General features: G+C 45.0%; 1 long non-coding RNA gene across 1 annotated transcript; it reads right to left on the bottom strand.

Annotated features, from left to right (window-relative positions):
• Positions 1 to 3,087: 3,087 nt before the first annotated feature.
• LOC120869368 lies at positions 3,088 to 5,122 on the bottom strand. The gene is made up of 2 exons (XR_005722532.1): positions 4,930 to 5,122; positions 3,088 to 4,352 (listed from the first exon to the last, which is right to left on the bottom strand). It is a non-coding gene; the product is annotated as an uncharacterized LOC120869368 (long non-coding RNA).
• Between the last annotated feature and the right edge of the window lie 2,872 nt (positions 5,123 to 7,994).

The following is a 7,994-nucleotide window of genomic DNA, read 5'->3' as shown; positions in this document are numbered from 1 at the left end:
GGAAAAGAACCTGCCTGTGATGCGGAAGACCCGGGTTCGATCCCGGGGTTGGGAAGATCCCCTGGAGAAGAAAATAGCTACCCACTCCAGTATTCTTGCCTAGAGAATTCCATGGATAGAGGAGCCTGATGGGCTAAAGTCCGTGGGGTCACAAAGAGTCAGACACAACTGAGCATCTAACACTTTCTAGGCAATACCTGGCAATACCTCAGCCATTTCACAGCACCGTTGACGCCCTGGACAACACTGGCTGGAGATAGGTCCCCTAACAATGGGTGTTTTCAGTAGTAAATATAGCTAGGTTTGTGGTGGTTGGATTCCTGGATGTGAATGTAGGGGACCCCTGATGGGCGGGGAGAACTGCAAGTTATATGAGGGCTTTCGACTCTGTGGAGGGTCAGTGCCCCAGTCCCCGTGCTGCTCAAGTGTCCACACTATTGTCTGGTGATCCCTCTCCCCCATTCTCTCTACTCTTTTCCCTGCATGCCCTCCTCCTTCAACATCAGAAAAGGAAAGGCAAATGCAATAGAGGTGAATTCCCCGAGTCTAATGTGAGCAGTTTCCTTATCTCACCTAGGGTGTTGGCCGGGAAACTCTTCTACCCTCAGGCAACTTATCAAGGTGATTATCCATGTTAGGACAGTCGTGCTCTCCAGAGATATGAGTCAAGCTGCTTTACACAATGGGTCTCCCCTTGGGTGGCTGCCAAAGGGGCTCCTGGCCTGCCCCAAGCAGCCTCTGGGAGACCTGGTTGATCTGCCAGCCTCCCACTGGCTCATCTGGGCTTCTAGTTTGCTTTCCAAGCCCCTTCCTTCCTTCCTTCTTTCCTCCCTTCCTTCCTTCCATCTATCCATTCACAAATATTTGGCTGAAATGCAACCCTGAGGACCCCTAAACTAAAGAGAAGCCCATTGGCTCTGCATCTCAGGAGGCAAGCCCTACACACAGAGACTCTGAGTCCCTGTCACCCACAATGCATCCCTTGTTCCAAAGGAAAATGATCCCTTCCCCTTTCCAGAGTCATGAGTCTGAACTTTAATTCTGTAGAATATATATTTTGAAACATGTCTTGATGAAAACCCAGAAAGACTTTGGGGAGAAGACAGAAACCATGAAAAGACTCTCAGCTTCCATCTGGGGATTCTGTTTCCTGTTGCTGTTTTATGGCAGGTAGCCTTTCTAAACCCTTCAGATTGAGAAGTTAAAGAAGTATTAGACGTGTGTTACGTCACAAGGTTATAGACAGCTAACCTTAAAAGGTAAATGGAACCCACTACACATTTATTCTGAACTCTTGACTCTTGAAACCAGGTAAATTTATTGCGTAAAATGATTGCACAACTATTCATTCAGGTCCATTCATTCAACAGACATTTGTTGAGTGCCTTGCACGTGGCAGGCCTGACCCAGTACCGGGAAGAAACAAACAACAGATTAAAAAGCACACACACACACACAGGAGGGACCTTGGCCCTCGGGGAGCATGCATTTTAGTGATATTTGTTGTGAACACACCATGAGCCTTCAGGTTTTAGAGGAGATGCCAGCCACTCTGGAATGCTGGGGAACATGAGGCTGACAACAGATGGGGGGTTCAGTTTTAAACAGGGAGGTCAGAGAAGGATCAGAAGAACCGAGATCAAATTTTACGGGAGGCAAAACTTTTCCTTTGTCCTCAAAGGATCTCCAGCTGCACCTGAGAATTAAATGATCTAAGACAGATTAATAGGTTTCCCAGGTGGTTCAGTGGTAAAGAAACCATCTGCCAATGCAGGAGATGCAGATTCGATCCCTGGATTGGGAAGATCCTCTGGAGAAGGAAATGGCAACCCACTCCAGTACCCTTGCCTAGAGAATCCCTTGGATAGAGGATCCTGGTGGGCTACAGTCCATGGGGTCGCAAAGAGTCAGACACGACTTAGCAACTGAGCACTCACCCAAGACAGGTTAACAGGAGTAATGCAGATTGTTGCATGGACTTGGGTACCCCGAAGGGAACAAAGACCCAGTGAAGGGACCAGGTCTGCGTGTTTATCCACCAAATTGAGCAAAGACGGGCAACTATGGAAAAGTAATAAAACATGGGGAGACTAAAGGAAGATAGGAAGTATTTGAACAGGTCTGCTTGTTCAGATTTCTTTCTGCCTCCATGCCCCATCTCTGTGACAAGACTGTTTCTCTCCTCCTAGTACCAGGAAAGCAGCATGTGGGGGTTTCATCTCCTGCTTTCAGGAAGAAAGAAAAGGGAAGGGGGTTAGGGGGTCCTGCTTGCATCTGATCTTTTCCAAATGCCTTTAGCTCAAAATAATCCTTATGCCAAAGCGAGGTCTTTGGGGTGGCACATTCTGCCATCTTTCAAACTGCAAAGTCCTCGAGGGACTGCCTGCTTAGGGTGTGAGGGACAATAAGGGGCTGTGTGGCAGAAGCAGGTGGAAGAGAGGTGGTCACTTGACATCTGGGGGTGGATGAGAGACACCAACTCTCATGGTGTCTGGGGGGCTCTGTGTGGAGCAGGGTTGTGTTTCGAGCAGAGGTGAGATTCTAGTCACCTGGGCTGGGTGGAAGCAGGGGAGGGTTGGAGGGGTGGTCAGAGCACTGGGAACTGAGCAGGGACCCATCGGTGTGGTTACCATTCACCTTGACAAGAGCGAGAATGGAGTAGCTCCTGCGAAGACCAGGACATCCCAAGCTCTCCTCAGGACCAGGCGATGCTGGACCTCACTCATCTTAGGTTTTAGAGTAGGATTACCAGGGAGAATATCAGCGAGATAGTGAAGGATAGGGAAGTCTAGTATTCTGCACTTCATGGGGTCACAAAGAGTCGGATACGACTTAGCAACTGAACAACAACAACAACCATGATGCTGAATTTAGAACTTTTTTTTAAACGCTGAACCTACTGGAGAAATATAAAAATGTAAAACAATACTCCTTTATCTTGTTCTGTGAAAAGATTCAGGGATGTCATCTTGTTTTAAGGCAGATTTAATTTTAGAACTAGCAAAAGAAATCTAAAAAGTGAAGCTTAAAAGACTTGCAGAATTCTGACATCAACTCATTATAAATAATAATCGTTGCACAAATCAGTGAAAAATATTAACACCTGACATTTATTTTGTATTTACTATATCCCCAGCACTGTGTTATTTTTCAGCACTTGACATGGATTATTTCATTTATTCCTCATAATAATAAAATTAAGAAGGCACTCTTTTTAGGCTCAAGTTAGAGATGAAAAAAATAGAAGCTCAGAGAGGGTGAGTAAACAGTTGAAGGCCACACAGCAGGGAAGTGGGATACCACTCTTACTGCTACTTTATGCTTCCCCTGGATGTTGAATAGCAGTGAGACACTTGCCTGGGACGTAGAGACAAATGGAACAGCCCATAAAATCTCAGCATTTATTTCAGACTTTTGAGCCTACAGAATTTTTTTCCAACAACGAAAAAGTAAACCACCTTTTCTTTTCCATTAGTTTCATGTACAATTTTTTAAAATTATGTACAGAAAAAAAAATCCTTTCCATTGACCTCTTCACCTCTTCAGCAGACCAGCCCGCAAGTTAACTACCAATCATGGGCTGCACTTTCCAGATTTTTACCCCAAAATATGCTTGTTATCACACTCCATTTAATCAGACAATGTAATCAAGCATTAATTATTTATTTGTCTACTTATTTCCCCAATGTTTTTTCATGTAGAAGCAGGACAAAGTAGAGGTCATAATGATAAAGTTCTGGGCAATGCCAGAACACTTCCTGGACTTTTGCTTAACAGTAAAATGGGGCTTCCCTGGTGGTGCAGCTGGTAAAGAATCTACCTGCAATGCAGGAGACCTGGTTTTGATCCCTGGGTTGGGAACATCCCCTCAAGAATGGAACAGATACCCACTCCAGTATTCTGGCCTGGAGAATTCCATGGACTATATAGTCCATGGGATCGCAAAGAGTTAGATATGACTGAATAACTTTCACTTCATTCCCATGCTTGTACCCTGCCTCTTCCCTCTCACAAACATCCCACACAATTTTAAGAATTCTCTCCCACACCTTCTCTGTCCCCAAACTCTTCCTCCGAGGCCAAGTCCACCAGCAATGCTGAATGGCTCATTATATAAAAGTACATTTGCTCTGCGTTCATACCAAAGGTCAAAGTATAAAGACCCGTATAACAACAACAATGTTTGCCAAACAGGTTAACTGGCATGTTCGAAAATGGACACTCCTTGGCAACCCATTGGTTGAAGCCAGAATGACAGCAATCAATCACATCTCAGGCAAAAGAGCGAGGCTGTTTAGGTACTTTTTCGGGACGAGTTATCTTTATGACATGCAGAGGAGCCAATCTAGTTCCTGTAAAAGTGGATTAAAAAATAATTTACTACCAGTTGCTAGTCAGGCTTTGGTGCAACAGAAGTAAATAAATACAGAAACAACCAGCTATGCAGAAGAAAACCTTGGTATCTGCTCTCCAATTCTAATATTTAACAAAGTAAAAGTTAACTTTCACTCTCCTTTTCCTTAGAATTGAGTTAATTATAGTAACACCCGCAGTTGAGGATCTTAGCACCAGGGCTACCTCCTAACCTATTATGTGTTAAATTCTCTTTACCTTAGAGCAGGCCCACCATCCATTCAGGCAAATGGCCCATGGATGTTGAGTCTGGAAATTCTGGGATCAGATCTGCTTTTGGAAGATCCTCTTAGTGCCCCTATCTCCCCACAATGGAGCTATCTGAGTTCATTATCAATGCCTACTGCATGCGTGAACAGTTGTTGAAAACAGTAAAATGTTCTAGGAAGGCTTCTTAAAATGAAGGGCTTCTGAGATGTCTTTCCATTGTTCAGCTGATTATCCCTGCAGGGTGACAGTAGAAAATCACCCTGACATTTATTGATGTGAGACTCAGGATATAAAAATCACACTCACCCTTCATGGATACTAGAGAAGCCAGAAAAATGAATGGTGAAGCGTTACAGGTGCCAACATGCAGTGATTCCACAAAGAGCTGTGGAGGGTCCCCTCTGTCCCAGGTACACTGGATACACAACTCCTGACAAAGACCCCTTGTCGCAGATTTTCTGGCAGTTCCAACCTTTAGTCAGCATTGCATCATCAAACTCCTTTTTCACTTGGGAAGCTCAAATACTTCAATGTTTAATTTACCACGTGGCTTGTAAAGATTTTGCACTCAAGTTAGAGGGGCAGGGACTCATTAAGAGGTAAGCTTCATGACATTGGAAACAGTGAGCAGACAGAATAATTTCAAAAGACGATGACAGCACTTGCTGGCCTGCCTCATTTAGTGCTGTCCTGCAAGACACTCATTTAGTATTTTTTGTTGTTTCAAAATATTTTTACATTGACCACATATGTCTCTGTGTAAATCTATTACATTTCCAGATAATATTAATAATGTATATCATGTCTGTCCCACACATCCATGCCTACCTGACTCTAGAGGTAAAGCCTGTAGCAAAGAGAGCTAAGTAGAAGGTGTTTGGACACTTGCACCAAGCACTAACGTAGCTTTCTGCCCTTGTTCTATGTAAGCACCATACACTTGGCAGGACCCTTTTTTACCCTGACCCACACTGGCTGATCAAAAGCTGATACTGTGGGCGGGCTGAGGAACAATACTGCCCTCGATGCTAAAAGGCCAGAGGCTACAGGCCCCTGGGTATCTCCCAGGAACCCATCCACCAAGCAGCTGTCAACCACACAGAAGGCCCCTGACATCCTGCACAAGAGGCATGTGGGCATCTTTGTCTTCTGGAGGAGCCAAATGACCGACAACTAAACGTGGGTACTGGAAGGACCAGAGACTGGCTCATCCCAACCCCGGGCGTGTTTAGGAGATGAAATAGCACTTGCCTTAGGAAGAGCAGGCAGGACCTCCCGGGTCTTGGCAGGGCTATATTACATCCATCAGTGCCATCGAGGACACCGACGATGGCAAAGCCCAGCCAGATGCAAAGCTCTGGATGTTAGAACAGACACACAGCTCAGCTTACACCCTGTGTGGCCACTTGTGATAATTAGGAGATGGGTCTGGATGGAGCAGGGATAAGGAACTTCAGAAGAAAACATCTGGGAAAAGGTACGGGGGTAAGTGAAAGTGTTAGTTGCTCAGTCATGTCCGACTCTGCAACTCCATGAATTGTAGCCATCAGGCTCCTCCATCCATGGAATTCTCCAGGCAAGAACACTGGAAGGGGTAGCCACTCCCTTCTCCAGGGAATCTTCTCGACCCAGGGAATCTTCCTGACCCAGGGATCAAACCTGGGTCTCCTGTATTGCAGGCAGATTCTTTACCATCTGAGCTACCTGGGAAACCCACCAAGGAGGCAACTAAATCGAATCTGAGGCATTTAGACTTGACAGTTGTGGGCCCAGGAGTTAATTGCTCTTTTCATTTTCAACTAAATGCAAGTGGCCTGCCTCCTTCTCTATCTCTAACTCCTGATAAACAAGGATCAAGAGTTTAACTGGTGGAAACTGCCCCCCACACTCTGGGTGGAACGGGGTCACATCTCATTTTGCAAGTCTCCTGTGCTCCAAGAGCTTATTAGCAGAAGTTCAGCATCTCCTTCTGAAGACGTCCACCGCCCAACACACATCCCACCTCCCCTCGTATTATATCATCCAAGATGGCAGGGAGGCTCAGGAAGCAGGAAGGGAAGGGTGAGTTCAGATTCCACAGAGAACCCGGAATGGACATGACAGTCACCCGCCTCCTTGAAGAAGCAAGCCCTACCAAAATCAAGCTTCCACATTCCGGATCCTTCCGGAGGCTGCCAGCCATGTCCACTGCCTTAGGACTGAGGGACAGGTTCACTTCATCGTCAGCCACACGTGAGGGTTCCTCCCCCTGCCCTAGTCAGCGGAGCTTCCTGGACATCCTGGAAGGAAGACAACCTTCTGGGGTGTCCCTCTTACCTCTGCCTTCTGAACGAAGGCCCTTCGGAGGCTCCAAAGTGACATGTCCTTCAGCGGGAGGTCTTCCAGTGAGTCCCAGAGATATCTGAAAAGAGTAAAGGAAACGCTTTACAATCTTTGCTGGAACTTCCTATGTGAGAACTAGTTTGGAAAACCACAGGTCTATCTCCTTTGCTTTATCTCCTTTGAGTAGTTCATCCACGTCACCCTTCTTTCCTCTTCCAGGAGGCTCTCCCCTGCTTGACCTCCACCCCTTAAAGCCCCTACTTTTCCCTCCAAGTCTATTTCTGTTTCCCCTTTCTACATCTCTCCTTTCCTTTAAAATATGTGCTTTTAATCAGTAGTTGAAACTTCTAAACACAAATTTGTGATATAAATACTGGCAAAACATTGTAGCTGGATGAGCATTAGAACAATAACACAAAATTACCCAAGAAGACACTAAAGAGGTCGTGATTGTTCAAGCAGAAAAACTCATTTCAATGATTTAAAAGAAGTTATTGAAACACACTTTTTTCCCAGTAACCTTCAAATATTTATCTTCTCCTCATAAAGCATATAAATTGTCATAGAAACCCAGACACAGTGTTAAAACTAACCATCCAAGGTTTTAACCAACAAACCTATTACAGCTGGTATGTGAGGGTTTTTTTTCTTAATTTTATTGGAGTATAGTTGATTTACAATGCTGTGTTAGTTTCAAATGAGTTTCTTTCAAAAGCAACTTTACTTTTATCCTTTGTACTATCAAAAAACAACCCCCCAAAATGAGTATGTACTATACACAATAATGTGAAATAAAATGAGAAGAGGCTTGGAGAATGAATGGGGAGACACATAAAAGGCACGTTGATGGACATAGTTCTCTGGCTGTGTATGGGAAGAAAACCCATCACTGGTTTGTTGGAAGTTGTGCTCAAAGGCCATTGCTCCCCTGAGGTTCTGGAGGCACCCCCCCCCAAACCCATCCTCAAGACTGCTGTCTTCTTTCTTTAGTTTTTGTTTTCCAGTGTGCATTTTGTTTGTTTTCTAGTGTGGGAGTGTGCTAAGTCACA

The sequence above is a fragment of the Oryx dammah genome, unplaced genomic scaffold (genome assembly GCF_014754425.2).
Source record: "Oryx dammah isolate SB20612 unplaced genomic scaffold, SCBI_Odam_1.1 HiC_scaffold_10, whole genome shotgun sequence".
Classification (NCBI taxonomy): domain Eukaryota; kingdom Metazoa; phylum Chordata; class Mammalia; order Artiodactyla; family Bovidae; genus Oryx; species Oryx dammah.
This window is presented reverse-complemented; position numbering and strand designations above follow the sequence as displayed.